This window comes from Oncorhynchus kisutch, unplaced genomic scaffold, assembly GCF_002021735.2.
Source record: "Oncorhynchus kisutch isolate 150728-3 unplaced genomic scaffold, Okis_V2 scaffold3069, whole genome shotgun sequence".
Classification (NCBI taxonomy): domain Eukaryota; kingdom Metazoa; phylum Chordata; class Actinopteri; order Salmoniformes; family Salmonidae; genus Oncorhynchus; species Oncorhynchus kisutch.
The window spans coordinates 352,147-370,031 of NW_022265014.1; the positions used below are offsets into that span (position 1 = coordinate 352,147).

The window sequence follows — 17,885 nt, forward strand, 5'->3', positions numbered from 1 at the left end:
CGGGGCAGCCTCCAGATCGAGTTCTCGGGTGGGGAGGAGGTAGAGAGAGATTCACCTTCCACTCCTCATTACGCAACGCAGACAGTAGTCCTATTTGTTTCTATAACATTGTATTACTTTTTTATTTTTTATTTTATTTTGAAGTATAAAGATTATAATACATTTGTGTAGTCTTTAAGAACAGTGATAAAAATTGTTTAGCGCGAAAAGAGACTTTATCACAAGCTTGTTGAAGAGACAACCGTCTAACTATCCAATGGAGTGCCTGTAATCCTCCCCAACTCCGTTCCAGCATTTACCGAGAATCTCTCTTTCTGTCAGGCTTTTTCGTTTCCCTCTCTTTTTATTACCGCAATCTCGGGATGCGGGTGTTCCTGTTCGCTGCGACGGTATTTTTCACGCACAAGCTCACCGGGTCTGGTGCCGGCTCCGAGTCCAGCTCCAAAAAGTGTTCCTCCCAGTGCGACGTGAGCGCGTGTCCTAGTCCGAACTGCCCCAGCGGGTATGTCCCAGACCGGTGCAACTGTTGCCTGGTGTGTTCCCGGGGCGAGGATGAACTCTGTGGCCGGAAAAAACGACCGTCCGTGTGGGGACGGCTTAGAGTGTAGGTCCCCTAACGCTCCTAACAAAGGCCCGTCGGGGAAGCGAAGCTCCAAACGGAGGCTGTGTCAGTGTAAGATGGGGTATAAGGTGTGTGGTAGCGACGGAAAGACGTACGGGAACGTGTGTCGGATGAAGGCTGCCAGCCGGAAAGCTCTTCAGAAGGAAAGGGAGGCCATCACCCAAACACACAAGGGACCCTGTCCATCAGGTAAGTCCTAGCCGTTAGCCTATAGTCTAGCTCTCACCCAGGGCGTTACGTGCGGCCTGAGCGGCGTTTTATTTGATGAGTACCATGGCAGCTCTAAGCTGTATTTGAAGACGGCCCTGTCTATATGTAAAGCCCTGGGCCAGAGCTAGCATATACCGTGCATTGGGAAAGTACTCAGACACCTTGACTTTTTTACACATTTTGTTACGTTACAGCCTTATTCTAAAATGGATTAACACACAATACCATATAATGACAAAGTAAAAACAGGTTTTTAGACATATTTGCAAACGAATAAACTCGGCAAAGAAAAGTAACGTCCTCTCACTGTCACCTGCGTTTATTTTCAGCAAACTTAACATGTGTAAAAATGTGTATGAACATAACATGGTTGGATGGGGAGTGTCGCTGAACAGCTATTTTCAGGTCTCTCCAGAGATGTTCCATCAGGCTCTGTCAGGTTGGATGGGGAGTGTCGCTGAACAGCTATTTTCAGGTCTCTCCAGAGATGTTCCATCAGGCTCTGTCAGGTTGGATGGGGAGCGTCGCTGAACAGCTATTTTCAGGTCTCTCCAGAGATGTTCCATCAGGCTCTGTCAGGTTGGATGGGGAGCGTCGCTGCACAGCTATTTTCAGATCTCTCCAGAGATGTTCCATCAGGCTCTGTCAGGTTGGATGGGGAGTGTCGCTGCACAGCTATTTTCAGATCTCTCCAGAGATGTTCCATCAGGCTCTGTCAGGTTGGATGGGGAGCGTCGCTGCACAGCTATTTTCAGATCTCTCCAGAGATGTTCCATCAGGCTCTGTCAGGTTGGATGGGGAGCGTCGCTGCACAGCTATTTTCAGGTCTCTCCAGAGATGTTCCATCAGGCTCTGTCAGGTTGGATGGGGAGCGTCGCTGCACAGCTATTTTCAGGTCTCTCCAGAGATGTTCCATCAGGCTCTGTCAGGTTGGATGGGGAGCGTCGCTTCGCAGCTATTTTCAGGTCTCTCCAGAGATGTTCCATCAGGCTCTGTCAGGTTGGATGGGGAGCGTCGCTGCACAGCTATTTTCAGATCTCTCCAGAGATGTTCCATCAGGCTCTGTCAGGTTGGATGGGGAGTGTCGCTGCACAGCTATTTTCAGGTCTCTCCAGAGATGTTCCATCAGGCTCTGGCTGATGTCAAGGACATTTAGAGACTTGTCCCGAAGCCACTCCTGCGTTGTCTTGTCTGTGTGCTTAGGTTAGTTGTCCTGTTGAAAGGGGAACCTTTGCCCCAGTCTGAGGTCCTGGGTGCTCTGGAGACGGTTTTCATCAAAGATCTCTCTGTACTTTGCTCTGTTCATCTTTCCCTCGATCCTGATTAGTCTCCCAGTCCTTTCCACTGAAAAACATCCCTACAGCATGATGCTGCCACCACCATGCTTCACTGTAGGGATGGTGCCAGGTTTTCTCTAGATGTGACGCTTGGCATTCAGACCAAAGAGATTAATCTTGGTTTCATCCGAACAGAGAATCTTGTTTCTCATGGTCTGAGAGTCATTTAGGTGCCTTTTGGTAAACTCCAACCGGGCTGTCATGTGCCTTTTACTGAGGAGTGGCTTCTGTCTCGCCATTGGTGGAGTGCTGCAGAGATGGTTGTCCTTCTGGAAGGTTCTCCTATCTCCGCAGAGGAACTCTAGAGCTCTGTCAGAATGACCATCGGGTTCATGGTCACCTCCCTGACCGAGGCCCTTCTCCCCCAATTGGTCAATTTGACTGGGCGGCCAGCTCTAGGAAGAGTCTTGGTGGTTCGAAACTTCTTCCATTTCAGAATGATGGAGGCCACTGTGTTCTTGGGGACATTCAATGCTGCAGAAAGGTTTTGGTACCCTTCCCCAGATCTGTGCCTCGACACAATCCTGTCTCAGAGCTCTACGGACAATTCCTTCGACCTCATGCCTTGGTTTTTGTTCAGACATGCTCTGTCAACTGTGGGACCTGTAATATTGTGTTCCATATTCCACCATGGAATGTAGACGTAAGGTTCTAATGAGGAGGGCTGTGAATGATGGGTTCTAACTGTTCTGCTGAGCCACTTCTTCTGTGGTTTCTGTTAGTAGAGAAATGTCATGGCAGTGAATCACCTTTCACTCTTTTCCTTTGTATGCAGAGTTACTACAACAACAACAACAATATTCACTCTCTACTCCTCCTCTTCTCTCCTACTGTTCCTCTTCCTCCCCCTCCGCTTTTCTCCTCTTCTCTCCTCCTCTTCCTCCTTCTCCTCTTCTCTCCTCTTCCTCCTCTTTATCCTCCTCTTCCTCCTCCTCTGCTCTCATACTGTTCCTCCTCTGCCTCCTCCTCTTTCTCCTCTTCTCTCCTCCTCCTCCTCCTTCTCCTCCTCTTCTCTCCTACTGTTCCTCCTCCTCCCCCACCTCTTCTCTCCTCCTCTTCCTCATTGTCCTCTTCTCTCCTCCTCCTCGTCCTCTTCTCTCCTCCTCTTCCTCCTCCCCTCCTCAGTCCTTCCCTTCCTCCTCCATTCCGATCCCACCATTCTAAATCTAACTCAAACATTCCATTTGAAACATTCTAATTCAAACATTCTACACCCTACTCAAACATTCCATTTGAAACATTCTAACTCAAACATTCCATTTGAAACATTCTAATTCAAACATTCTACACCCTACTCAAACATTCCATTTGAACATCTAACAATATTCCATTCTAGACCCTGTTACTACAAGGTTGTGCTAGTTGTGAGTGTGACTGAGTGTTGTAGAGTGTAGAGGTGGTGTTTCTGTGTTAACAGGATGGGTTCTTGTTGCCAGTATAGGTCCTGCTCCTGGCCATCCCAACAGCCCCAGATACAAGTTCAACTTCATAGCTGACGTGGTGGAAAAGATGGCTCCTGCTGTGGTTCACATAGAGCTCTTCCTCAGGTCACTGCCTGTGTGTGTGTGTGTGTGTGTGTGTGCCTGTGTGTGTTTGTGTGTCTGTGTGCACTCTTAGAAAAAATTGTTTCAAAAGGGTTCTTCGGCTGTCCCCTTAGGAGAACCCTTTGTTGGTTCCAAGTAGAACTATTTTGGGTTCCAGGTAGAACCCTCTGGGTTCTTCATGGAACCCAAAAGTGTTCTGCCTGTAACACACACACTTATCCTCCTATCTGAATATCCGTTTTAGGTTCTAGATAGAAAAAAAGGTGCTAAGAATATAGGTGTGTGAATTGAACACATCCTGAATGTAAATTCAGCTTCTCTCTTCTCCTCTCTTCTCCTCTCTCCTCTCTCCTTTCCTCTCTCCTTTCTTCTCTCCTCTCTCCTTTCCTCTCTCCTCTCCTCTCTCCTTTCCTCTCTCCTCTCCTCTCTCCTCTCCTCTCTCCTTTCCTCTCTCCTCTCTCCTCTCTCCTTTCCTCTCTCCTCTCTCCTTTCCTTTCCTCTCTCCAATCTCCTCTCCTTTCCTCTCTCCTCTCCTCTCTCCTCTCCTCTCTCCTTCCTTTCCTCTCTCCAATCTCCTCTCTCCTCTCCTCTCTCCTTTCCTTTCCTCTCTCCAATCTCCTCTCTCCTCTCCTCTCTCCTCTCCTCTCTCCTCTCTCCTTTCCTCTCTCCTCTCTCCTCTCCCCTCTCCTCTCTCCTCTCCTCTCTCCTTTCCTCTCTCCTCTCTCCTTTCCTTTCCTCTCTCCTCTCTCCTCTCCTCTCTCCTCTCCTCTCTCCTTTCCTCTCTCCTCTCTCCTTTCCTCTCTCCTCTCTCCTTTCCTCTCTCCTCTCTCCTCTCTCCTTTCCTCTCCTCTCTCAGACATCCTCTATTTGGTCGCCATGTCCCTCTGTCTAGTGGTTCTGGGTTCATCATCAGCCACTCCGGACTCATCGTAACCAACGCTCACGTGGTAACCGCTGCTGCCACGGTAACGGGCCGACCGCAGCTTCGCGTGCAGCTCCATGACGGGGGAGCGTACGAGGCCACGGTCCGGGACGTCGACAGGAAGTCGGATATCGCCACCATCAAAGTCAACCCTCAGGTAGGGTAGCTTTACCCTTAATTTAACAGGTTAGGTGGCCAGATAGAGAGGGAGAGAATGAAATAGAGAAAGAGACAGAGAGAGGGTGAGAGACAGATAGATAGAGAGAGAGAGGGTGAGAGACAGATAGATAGAGAGAGAGAGGGTGAGAGACAGATAGATAGAGAGAGAGAGGGTGAGAGACAGATAGATAGAGAGAGAGAGGGTGAGAGACAGATAGATAGAGAGAGAGAGGGTGAGAGACAGATAGATAGAGAGAGAGAGGGTGAGAGACAGATAGAGAGAGAGGGTGAGAGACAGATAGAGAGAGAGGGTGAGAGACAGAGAGAGGGTGAGAGACAGAGAGAGGGTGAGAGACAGAGAGAGGGTGAGAGACAGAGAGAGGGTGAGAGACAGAGAGAGGGTGAGAGACAGAGAGAGGGTGAGAGACAGAGAGAGGGTGAGATAGAGAGGGTGAGTGAGAGGTGAGTGAGAGGGTGAGTGAGCGATAGAGCGAGAGTGAGTGAGATGGTGAGAGGGTGAGTGAGTGAGTGAGAGGGTGAGTGAGTGAGTGAGTGAGAGGGTGAGTGAGTGAGTGAGAGGGTGAGTGAGTGAGTGAGAGAGTGAGTGAGAGGGTGAGAGAGTGAGTGAGAGGGTGAGAGAGTGAGTGAGAGGGTGAGTGAGAGAGTGAGAGGGTGAGTGAGCGATTGAGTGAGAGAGAGAGAGAGCGTGAGTGAGCGAGAGTGAGTGAGAGGGTGAGCGAGAGGGTGAGCGAGCGATAGGGTGAGTGTGAGAGGGTGAGTGTGAGAGGGTGAGTGTGAGAGGGTGAGTGTGAGAGGGTGAGTGTGAGAGGGTGAGTGTGAGGTAGGGTGAGTGTGAGAGGGTGAGTGTTGAGAGGGTGAGAGGGTGAGAGAGACGGAGAGAGATAAGGTGAAATAGAGGAAGCGATAAGGAGGAAGTAGACAGGAAGTCTTGATATCGCCAACATCAAAGCCAACAATCAACTGACATGCATCTCAGTGTCCCAATGACTCAAAGCTTTCACACCACAGTTCGGTTTTTAAATCCGTTTTGGAATACTGACTGTCCAAACAGCAAGTTACAAATGACCAAATCGGATTTGTGTGATTTTGCTCAGACAGCGGTCATTTGCTGACATGGCTACGCTGGTTGTCATAGTAACGACATAGTAGCAGTCAACTAGTTAGCCACAGTAGTCAACTAGCTAACTGTTTAACTTTCTAGCACATTCACTAAGTTGTTTTGTAAACAATTAGCAAGCTAGTTAGCTACAGCAGTCAACTAGTTAGCTACAGCAGTCAACTAGTTAGTTACAGCAGTCAACTAGTTAGTTACAGCAGTCAACTAGTTAGTTACAGCAGTCAACTAGTTAGCTACAGCAGTCAACTAGTTAGCTACAGCAGTCAACTAGTTAGCTACAGCAGTCAACTAGTTAGCTACAGCAGTCAACTAGTTAGTTACCACATGTTCTTGTCAAACTGCAAAGCAACAAGATGTGCCAAATAACAGTCTAAAAAAACACTTGAGGGTAAATAAATCAGATTCAGATCCGTTCAGACACGAGTCACATCGCCAGGGATCAGATTTGACCGTTCAGACACGAGTCACATCGCCAGGGATCAGATTTGACTGTTCAGACACAAGTCACATCGTCAGGGATCAGATTTGACTGTTCAGACACAAGTCACATCATCAGGGATCAGATTTGACCGTTCAGACACAAGTCACATCGTCAGGGATCAGATTTGACCGTTCAGACACGAGTCACATCGTCAGGGATCAGATTTGACCGTTCAGACACGAGTCACATCGTCAGGGATCAGATTTGAATGTGGCTTGAAATATCTGATTCCATGTGCTTCTTTGGCTGTTCAGAATCCAGGAACAAGAAAAGATACTAACCGGATGGGCGAAAAAATGGCTTTTGAGTCACTTGCTTAGTATTACTATAATAAGGTATAAGAACTACAGTACCCATCAACCCAGACATAGAGACCTGATGCCTCTAGGAACTACAGTACCCATCAACCCAGAGATAGAGACCTGATGTCTCTAGGAACTACAGTACCCATCAACCCAGACATAGAGACCTGATGCCTCTAGGAACTACAGTACCCATCAACCCAGAGATAGAGACCTGATGCCTCTAGGAACTACAGTACCCATCAACCCAGAGATGGAGACCTGATGTCTCTAGGAACTACAGTACCCATCAACCCAGAGATAGAGACCTGATGTCTCTAGGAACTACAGTACCCATCAACCCAGAGATGGAGACCTGATGTCTCTAGGAACTACAGTACCCATCAACCCAGAGATGGAGACCTGATGTCTCTAGGAACTACAGTACCCATCAATCCAGAGATAGAGACCTGATGGCTCTAGGAACTACAGTACCCATCAACCTAGAGACCTGATGTCTCTAGGAACTACAGTACCCATCAACCCAGAGATAGAGACCTGATGTCTCTAGGAACTACAGTACCCATCAACCCAGAGATGGAGACCTGATGTCTCTAGGAACTACAGTACCCATCAACCCAGAGATGGAGACCTGATGTCTCTAGGAACTACAGTACCCATCAATCCAGAGATAGAGACCTGATGGCTCTAGGAACTACAGTACCCATCAACCTAGAGACCTGATGTCTCTAGGAACTACAGTACCCATCAACCCAGAGATCTGATGTCTTTAGGAACTACAGTACCCATCAACCCAGAGATCTGATGTCTCTAGGAACTACAGTACCCATCAACCCAGAGATCTGATGTCTTTAGGAACTGCCCTCAGTCTCCTTGCACAAGCTCTGACAGAATCTTCTCCAAAACAAGCAATACTTCTTGTGTACATAACCTCTCTCTGGGTTGAAGAGAGTGAGAGTGAGGGAGAGGGAGAGAGATGGAGGTATGATGTGTGTTCTCCGCACCTCTCTGAAATACTTTCCCTTTCATGAGCAATGCCTTTCATTCTCTCTCTCTCTCTCTCTCTCTCTCTCTCGGTCTCTCTCTCTCTCTCTGTCTCTCTCTCTCTCTGTCTCTCTCTTCTCTCTGTCTCTGTCTCTGTCTCTCTCTCTCTGTCTCTGTCTCTGTCTCTCTCTCTCGGTCTCTGTCTCTCTCTCTCTGTCTCTGTCTCTCTGTCTCTCTCTGTCTCTGTCTCTCTCTGTCTCTGTCTCTCTGTCTCTCTGTCTCTCTGTCTCTCTCTCTCTCTCTCTGGTCTCTCTCCTCTCTGCTCTCTCTGTCTCTTCTCTGTCTCTCATCTCTCTCTCTGTCTCTCTCTCTCTCTGTCTCTCTCTCTGCTCTCTCTGCGTCTCTCTCTCTTCTCTGTCTCTCTCTCTCTGTCTCTCTCTCTCTCTCTCTCTTCTCTCTCTGTCTCTCTCTGTCTCTCTCCTGTCTCTCTCTCTCTCTCTCTCTCTCTCTCTCTCTCTCTCTCTCTTGTTGTGTATGAGGTAGAAGAAGCTTCCTGTTCTGTCTCTGGGTCGGTCATCTGATCTGAGACCAGGGGAGTTTGTGGTTGCCATCGGCAGCCCTTCGCCCTCCAGAACACCGTTACCACGGGGATGGTGAGTTGCTACGGCTTCCGTCAATTCAAGAAGTTATATGAAATTTCAGAAGAACACGTGGTGTTGTTGATAGAGAGCTGTGTTTGTGTGTGTGTGTGCGTGCGGGTGTGTGTGTGTAGTGAGCACGGCCCAGAGAGATGGGAAGGAGCTGGGCATCAGAGACTCAGACATAGACTACATTCAGACTGACGCTATCATCAATGTAAGAACCACACACACATTTATGAACATATCCAATGTGCCCAATTATGATAATAAATAAATCATTTCTTTATAAAGCCATGATTAGATTTCAATCATAACCATGTTCTCTCTCTCTCTCTATGTGTTTAATCTCTTCTTGATGAGCAGTATGGTAACTCAGGAGGACCTCTGGTTAACTTGGTGAGTGTCATGTCATTACCACCTGAATCTATAGATCAATGAGGGGCTGAATCTATAGATCAATGAAGGGGCTGAATCTAATGAAGGGCTGAATCTATAGATCAATGAGGGGCTGAATCTATAGATCAATGAGGGGCTGAATCTATAGGTCAATGAGGGGCTGAATCTATAGGTCAATGAGGGGCTGAATCTATAGGTCAATGAGGGGCTGAATCTATAGGTCAATGAGGGGCTGAATCTATAGGTCAATGAAGGGGACTGAATCTATAGATCAATGAAGGGCTGAATCTATAGATCAATGAGGGGCATAATCTATAGAGGGGCTGAATCTATAGGTCAATGAGGGGCTGAATCTATAGATCAATGAGGGGCTGAATCTATAGATCAATGAGGGGGCCTGATCTATAGGTCAATGAGGGGCTGAACTATAGGTCAATGAGGGGCTGAATCTATAGGTCAATGACGGGCTTGAATCTATAGGTCAATGAGGGGTTGAATCTATAGGTCAATGAGGGGCTGAATCTATAGATCAATGAGGGGCTAAATCTATAGGTCAATGAGGGGCTGAATCTATAGGTCAATGAGGGGCTGAATCTATAGATCAATGAGGGCTGAATCTATAGATCAATGACGGGGCTGAATCTATAGATCAATGACGGGGCTGAATCTATAGGTCAATGAGGGGCTGAATCTAATAGATCAATGACGGGCTGAATCTATAGGATCAATGAGGGGCTGAATCTATAGGTCAATGAGGGCTGAATCTATAGGTCACTGAAGGGCTGAATCTATAGATCAATGACGGGCTGAATCTATAGGTCATGAGGGGCTGAATCTATAGGTCAATGAGAGGCTGATGATCTATAGGTCAATGAGAGGCTGAATCTATAGGTCAATGAGAGGCTGAATCTATAGGTCAATGAGAGGCTGAATCTATAGGTCAATGAGAGGCTGAATCTATAGGTCAATGAGGGGCTGAATCTATAGGTCAATGAGGGGCTGAATCTATAGATCAATGAGGGGCTGAATCTATAGATCAATGAGGGGCTGAATCTATAGGTCAATGAAGGGCTGAATCTATAGATTCAATGAGAGGCTGAATCTATAGGTCAATGAGGGGCTGAATCTATAGGTCAATGAGGGGCTGAATCTATAGGTCAATGAAGGGCTGAATCTATAGGTCAATGAAGGGCTGAATCTATAGATCAATGAGGGGCTGAATCTATAGGTCAATGAAGGGCTGAATCTATAGGTCAATGAAGGGCTGAATCTACTGAATGGTTGAAGGGATACTTCAGGATGTTTATCTCTCTGTGTCCACCATGTTTATGTCTCTGTGTCCATGTTTATGTATCTGTGTCCACCATGTTTATGTCTCTGTGTCCATGTTTATGTCTGTGTCCATGTTTATGTCTCTGTGTCCACCATGTTTATGTCTCTGTGTCCATGTTTATGTCTCTGTGTCCACCATGTTGGTCTCTGTGTCCATGTTTATGTCTCTGTGTCCACCATGTTTATGTCTCTGTGTCCACCATGTTTATGTCTCTGTGTCCACCATGTTTATGTCTCTGTGTCCATGTTTATGTCTCTGTTGTCCACCATGTTTATGTCTTGTGTCCATGTTTATGTCTCTGTGTCCACCATGTTTATGTTCTCTGTGTCCACCATGTTTATGTATCTGTGTCCATGTTTATGTCTCTGTGTCCACCATGTTTATGTCTCTGTGTCCACCATGTTTATGTCTCTGGTCCACCATGTTTATGTCTCTGTGTCCACCATGTTTATGTCTCTGTGTCCATGTTTATGTCTCTGTGTCCACCATGTTTATGTCTCTGTGTCCACCATGTTTATGTCTCTGTGTCCACCATGTTTATGTCTCTGTGTCCATGTTTATGTCTCTGTGTCCACCATGTTTATTGTCTCTGGTGTCCACATGTTATGTCTCTGTGTCCAGTTAGTCTCTGGTCCATGTTTATGTCTCTGTGTCCACCATGTTTATGTCTCTGTGTCCACCATGTTTATGTCTCTGTGTCCCATGTTTATGTCTCTGTGTCCACCATGTTTATGTCTCTGTGTCCACCATGTTTATGTCTCTGTGTCCATGTTTATGTCTCTGTGTCCATGTTTATGTCTCTGTGTCAACCATGTTTATGTCTCTGTGTCCACCATGTTTACTGTCTCTGTGTCCACATGTTTATGTCTCTGTGTCCACATGTTTATGTCTCTGGTCCACCATGTTTATGTCTCTGTGTCCCATGTTATTGTCTCTGTGTCCATGTTTATGTCTCTGTGTCCCTAACCATTTTTTATGTCTCTGTGTCCACATGTTTCTGTCTCTGTGTCCACCATGTTTATGTCTCTGTGTCCCCAGTTTATGTCTCTGTGTCCACCATGTTTATGTCTCTGTGTCCACCCATGTTTATGTCTCTGTGTCCCATGTTTATGCTCTGTGTCCCATGTTATGTCTCGTGTCCATGTTTTATGTCTCTGTGTCCATGTTTATGTCTCGGTGGTCCATGGTTTATGTCTCTGTGCCACCATGTTATGTCTTCTGTGTCCCACCATGTTTATGTCTCTGTGTCCATGTTTATGTCTCTGTGTACCCACCCAGTGTTTATGTCTCTGTGTCCCATGTTTATGTCTCTGTTTCCACCATGTTTATGTCTCTGTGTCCACCATGTTTATGTCGGTGTCCCACCATGTTTATGTCTCTGTGGTCCCATGTTTGTCTCTGTGTTCCATGTTATGTCTCCTGTGTCCACCATGTTTATGGTCCTCTTTGTCCAGTTTATGTCTCCTTGTGTCCACCCATGTTTATGTTCTCTGTGTCCCATGTTTATGTCTCTGTGTCCACCATGTTTATGGTCTCTGTGTCCACCATGTTATGTCTCTGTGTCCCACCATGTTTATGTCTCTGTGTCCATGTTTATGTCTCTGTGTCCATGTTTATGTCTCTGTGTCCACCATGTTTATGTCTCTGTGTCCACCATGTTTATGTCTCTGTGTCCATGTTTATGTTTCTGTTTCCATGTTTATGTCTCTGTGTCCATGTTTATGTCTCTGTGTCTATGTTTATGTCTCTGTGTCCATGTTTATGTCTCTGTGTCCACCATGTTTATGTCTCTGTGTCCACCATGTTTATGTCTCTGTGTCCACCATGTTTATGTCTCTGTGTCCATGTTTATGTCTCTGTGTCCATGTTTATGTCTGTGTCCACCATGTTTATGTCTCTGTGTCCACCATGTTTATGTCTCTGTGTCCATGTTTATGTCTCTGTGTCCACCATGTTTATGTCTCTGTGTCCACCATGTTTATGTCTCTGTGTCCACCATGTTTATGTCTCTGTGTCCAGCATGGAGGAAGTTAGAGGTGGTTGTACTAACCAATGTTGTCTGTATAATGAGTAGTCTGGTATATTCACGCTCTTTATCAACCCTTCTGTAGCTTACCTGTGTGTGTGTGTGTCTCTCTCTCTCTCTGTGTGTGTGTGTACAGGACGGGGAGGTGATAGGCATCAATACTCTCAAGGTGACAGCAGGAATCTCCTTCGCCATTCCTTCAGACCGGATCAGACGCTTTCTCACTGAGTCACAGCACAACAAACACAGTGCAGGTCTGTCTGTGTGTGTGTGTGTGTGTGTGTGTGGTTTTGTGTGTGTGTGTGTGCGTCTAATGTGTGTGTGTGTCTGTTGTTGTCTAGGTAACCACAGAATGCTGAGTGGTCATTACCGTATTCCAGAACCCCAGTCAGATGCAGGTGACACACACACACACACACACACACACACACACACACACACACACACACACACCTGTGCAGGAATGTGTAAATAAATAGAATAGTGATTTCATAATGTGCTTTTCTTTCATCAGTAACAACAGGAGTGAAGAAGAAGCGTCTGATTGGCATTAAGATGCTCACTGTCACAGATGGGTATAACACACACACACTATTTTTCCTGCCCTGTTGTGATATTGATGTAACTTACTAATAATATAGTTCTATAGGCCCTAAAAATGACCATAAACCTCACTAAAATCTGACAGAATTAATTTGGAACTTTTAATTTAGAAATTTGGAGGCGGTTATTTTTTAACAACAGTTTTAGTCAACGGAGAAAAGCATAAATTAAACATCTGAGATTCTAAAGAGGTTCACTCTATATTTGTATCTGTGGATAGTCAGTGCCTCTCATCCATACCTCTGTCTATGGATGAGGCAGTGGTTCCATTTCTCCAGGCCCATATATGTACATACATATATACAGTGGGGCAAAAAAGTATTTAGTCAGCCACCAATTGTGCAAGTTCTCCCACTTAAAAAGATGAGAGAGGCCTGTAATTTTCATCATAGGTACACTTCAACTATGACAGACAAAATGAGAGAAAAAATCCAGAAAATCACATTGTAGGATTTTTTATGAAATTATTTGCAAATGATGGTGGAAAATAATGTGTAAATTTATACTGTAGTCTGGTAGAGGAGGTCTTTAATCTAATTAATGTTGATTTATACTGTAGTCTGGTAGAGGAGGTCTTTAATCTAATTAATGTTGATTTATACTGTAGTCTGGTAGAGGAGGTCTTTAATCTAATTAATGTTGATTTATACTGTAGTCTGGTAGAGGAGGTCTTTAATCTAATTAATGTATATTTATACTGTAGTCTGGTAGAGGAGGTCTTTAATCTAATTAATGTTTATACTGTAGTCTGGTAGAGGAGGTCTTTATCTAATTAATGTATATTTATACTGTAGTCTGGTAGAGGAGGTCTTTAATCTAATTAATGTATATTTATACTGTAGTCTGGTAGAGGAGTAATCTAATTAATGTTTATTTATACTGTAGTCTGGTAGAGGAGGTCTTTAATCTAATTAATGTATATTTATACTGTAGTCTGGTAGAGGAGGTCTTTAATCTAATTAATGTATATTTATACTGTAGTCTGGTAGAGGAGGTCTTTAATCTAATTAATGTTTATTTATACTGTAGTCTGGTAGAGGAGGTCTTTAATCTAATTCATGTATATTTATACTGTAGTCTGGTAGAGGAGTAATCTAATTAATGTTTATTTATACTGTAGTCTGGTAGAGGAGGTCTTTAATCTAATTAATGTTTATTTATACTGTAGTCTGGTAGAGGAGGTCTTTAATCTAATTAATGTATATACTGTAGTCTGGTAGAGGAGGTCTTTAATCTAATTAATGTATATTTATACTGTAGTCTGGTAGAGGAGGTCTTTAATCTAATTAATGTATATTTATACTGTAGTCTGGTAGAGGAGGTCTTTAATCTAATTAATGTTTATACTGTAGTCTGGTAGAGGAGTAATCTAATTAATGTTTATTTATACTGTAGTCTGGTAGAGGAGGTCTTTAATCTAATTCATGTATATTTATACTGTAGTCTGGTAGAGGAGGTCTTTAATCTAATTAATGTTTATACTGTAGTCTGGTAGAGGAGGTCTTTAATCTAATTAATGTTTATACTGTAGTCTGGTAGAGGAGGTCTTTAATCTAATTAATGTATATTTATACTGTAGTCTGGTAGAGGAGGTCTTTAATCTAATTAATGTTTATACTGTAGTCTGGTAGAGGAGGTCTTTAATCTAATTAATGTTTATTTATACTGTAGTCTGGTAGAGGAGTAATCTAATTAATGTTTATTTATACTGTAGTCTGGTAGAGGAGTAATCTAATTAATGTTTATACTGTAGTCTGGTAGAGGAGGTCTTTAATCTAATTAATGTTTATTTATACTGTAGTCTGGTAGAGGAGGTCTTTAATCTAATTCATGTATATTTATACTGTAGTCTGGTAGAGGAGGTCTTTAATCTAATTAATGTATATTTATACTGTAGTCTGGTAGAGGAGGTCTTTAATCTAATTAATGTATATTTATACTGTAGTCTGGTAGAGGAGGTCTTTATCTAATTAATGTATATTTATACTGTAGTCTCGTGGAGGAGATGAAGAGGCAGAATCCTGACTTCCCTGATGATGTCACCAGTGGAGTGTTGGTCCATCAGGTTATACCGGAGTCCCCCGCACACAGGTAGGTGTTCACACACACGCATGCACGCACACACACACACACACGGACACACACACAGACACACACACGGACACACACACACGGACACACGCACTCGCACTCTTACGCACACGCAGGCACGCACACACATGTATGCAAAGATGCACAAACACACAGTGACACGCACGCACGCACACACACACACACACACACACACACATGGACACACATGGACACACGGACACACACACACACACACACAGTGACACACCTCAAGGCCCTGATTGGAGAGAAAGGAGGAATGGATTACTGCAATAGGTTTATCCATTATATCCAAAACGTAGTTTAGCTAGCTAGCCTATCAAAGGGCAAAGTTGAGCCATCACTGTACCAATATGGAAGAAGCCTTCTTTAGGAACCAACGACCAATGAGAAACTCTCGTTTTTTCTACAAAAGGGGCGGGATTGAGGCCGGTGACGTGATCCTCAAGCTGAACGGCCGCCCACTCAGGACCACCGACGAGCTGCAGGGGGCGTTGCTAGGCGACGGGCCCCTCCTCCTGGAGGTTCGTCGCGGCGACGACGAGCTGCTTTTCCACATAGAGCCCCACGTCGTCATGCAGTGAGGAGGCGGAGTCATGGACCAGAGTTGTTTTTGTTTTTTCAGAGTTGGGGAGGGGGGTCAATTCCAATTAAAAAGATAGTCAAAGTCAATGCAGGAAGTGATTTCGATTTAAACTAAATAAATCTCTTTTACGTTTCAGTTTATTGAGAAGTCGTTGAAAATAAATGGCCTTTTTGCAATTGGAATTTAAATTTAGGACGTGAATTGACCTGCCTTCAGTTGGAATTCAGAACGACCCTGTTTTACTGTTGTTATGTGTAGTGACTGTTCTCTGTGGTGACTGGGCTGCACTCACTACTACTATGTTCCCTACCTATAGTGGACACTATGTTCCCTACCTATAGTGGACACTATGTTCCCTACCTATAGTGGACACTATGTTCCCTACCTATAGTGGACACTATGTTCCCTACCTATAGTGGACACTATGTTCCCTACCTATAGTGGACACTATGTTCCCTACCTATAGTGGACACTATGTTCCCTACCTATAGTGGACACTATGTTCCCTACCTATAGTGGACACTATGTTCCCTACCTATAGTGGACACTATGTTCCCTACCTATAGTGGACACTATGTTCCCTACCTATAGTGACTGTGTTCTCTGTGGTGACTGGGCTGCACTCACTACAGATGTACTGCCTGCATATTCCCTACCTATAGTGGACACTATGTTATAATCCCTACCTGTAGTGACTGTGTTCTCTGTGGTGACTGGGCTGCACTCACTACAGATGTACTGCCTGCTTAATCCCTACCTATAGTGGACACTATGTTCCCTACCTATAGTGGACACTATGTTATAATCCCTACCTGTAGTGGACACTATGTTCCCTACCTATAGTGGACACTATGTTCCCTACCTGTAGTGGACACTATGTTCCCTACCTATAGTGACTGTGTTCTCTGTGGTGACTGGGCTGCACTCACTACTACTATGTTCCCTACCTATAGTGACTGTGTTCTCTGTGGTGACTGGGCTGCACTCACTACTACTATGTTCCCTACCTATAGTGACTGTGTTCTCTGTGGTGACTGGGCTGCACTCACTACAGATGTACTGCCTGCATATTCCCTACCTATAGTGGACACTATGTTATAATCCCTACCTGTAGTGACTGTGTTCTCTGTGGTGACTGGGCTGCACTCACTACAGATGTACTGCCTGCTTAATCCCTACCTATAGTGGACACTATGTTCCCTACCTATAGTGGACACTATGTTATAATCCCTACCTATAGTGACTGTGTTCTCTGTGGTGACTGGGCTGCACTCACTACTACTATGTTCCCTACCTATAGTGACTGTGTTCTCTGTGGTGACTGGGCTGCACTCACTACAGATGTACTGCCTGCATATTCCCTACCTATAGTGGACACTATGTTCCCTAACTATAGTGGACACTATGTTCCCTACCTATAGTGGACACTATGTTCCCTACCTGTAGTGGACACTATGTTCCTTACCTATAGTGGACACTATGTTCCCTACCTATAGTGGACACTATGTTCCCTACCTGTAGTGGACACTATGTTCCCTACCTATAGTGGACACTATGTTCCCTACCTATAGTGGACACTATGTTCCCTACCTATATTGGACACTATGTTCCCTACCTATAGTGGACACTATGTTCCCTACCTATAGTGGACACTATGTTCCCTACCTATAGTGGACACTGTTCCCTACCTATAGTGGACACTATGTTCCCTACCTATAGTGGACACTATGTTCCCTACCTATAGTGGACACTATGTTCCCTACCTGTAGTGGACACTATGTTCCCTACCTATAGTGGACACTATGTTCCTTACCTATAGTGGACACTATGTTCCCTACCTATAGTGGACACTATGTTCCCTACCTATAGTGGACACTATGTTCCCTACCTATAGTGGACACTATGTTCCCTACCTATAGTGGACACTATGTTCCCTACCTATAGTGGACACTATGTTCCCTACCTATAGTGGACACTATGTTCCCTACCTATAGTGGACACTATGTTCCCTACCTATAGTGGACACTATGTTCCCTACCTATAGTGGACACTATGTTCCCTACCTATAGTGGACACTATGTTCCCTACCTATAGTGGACACTATGTTCCCTACCTGTAGTGGACACTATGTTCCCTACCTATAGTGGACACTATGTTCCCTACCTATAGTGGACACTATGTTCCCTACCTGTAGTGCTTGTAACCAGGGCCCTAGAGCCAATCGGTTGCCTATCAACCACATAGTTTAGCCTGGTTGCTAGGCGGTTGCTAGGCGGTTGCAAGGTCATTTCTGATATATGTATGTCCAAATGTATTCCTTATGTAGTGCACTACTTTGGACTAGGACCCTACATAGTGAACTAGAGCCTTATTCCATATGTAGTGTACTACTTTGGACTAGGACCCTACATAGTGAACTAGTTCCCTATTCCTTATGTAGTGCACTACTTTGGACCAGGACCCTACATAGTGAACTAGAGCCTTATTCC

General features: G+C 44.9%; 1 pseudogene; it reads left to right on the top strand.

Moving 5' to 3' along the window:
• The first annotated feature begins 23 nt into the window (after window positions 1–23).
• Window positions 24–17,885, top strand: part of LOC116371280 (serine protease HTRA3-like) — an 18,994-nt pseudogene continuing 1,132 nt past the window's right edge.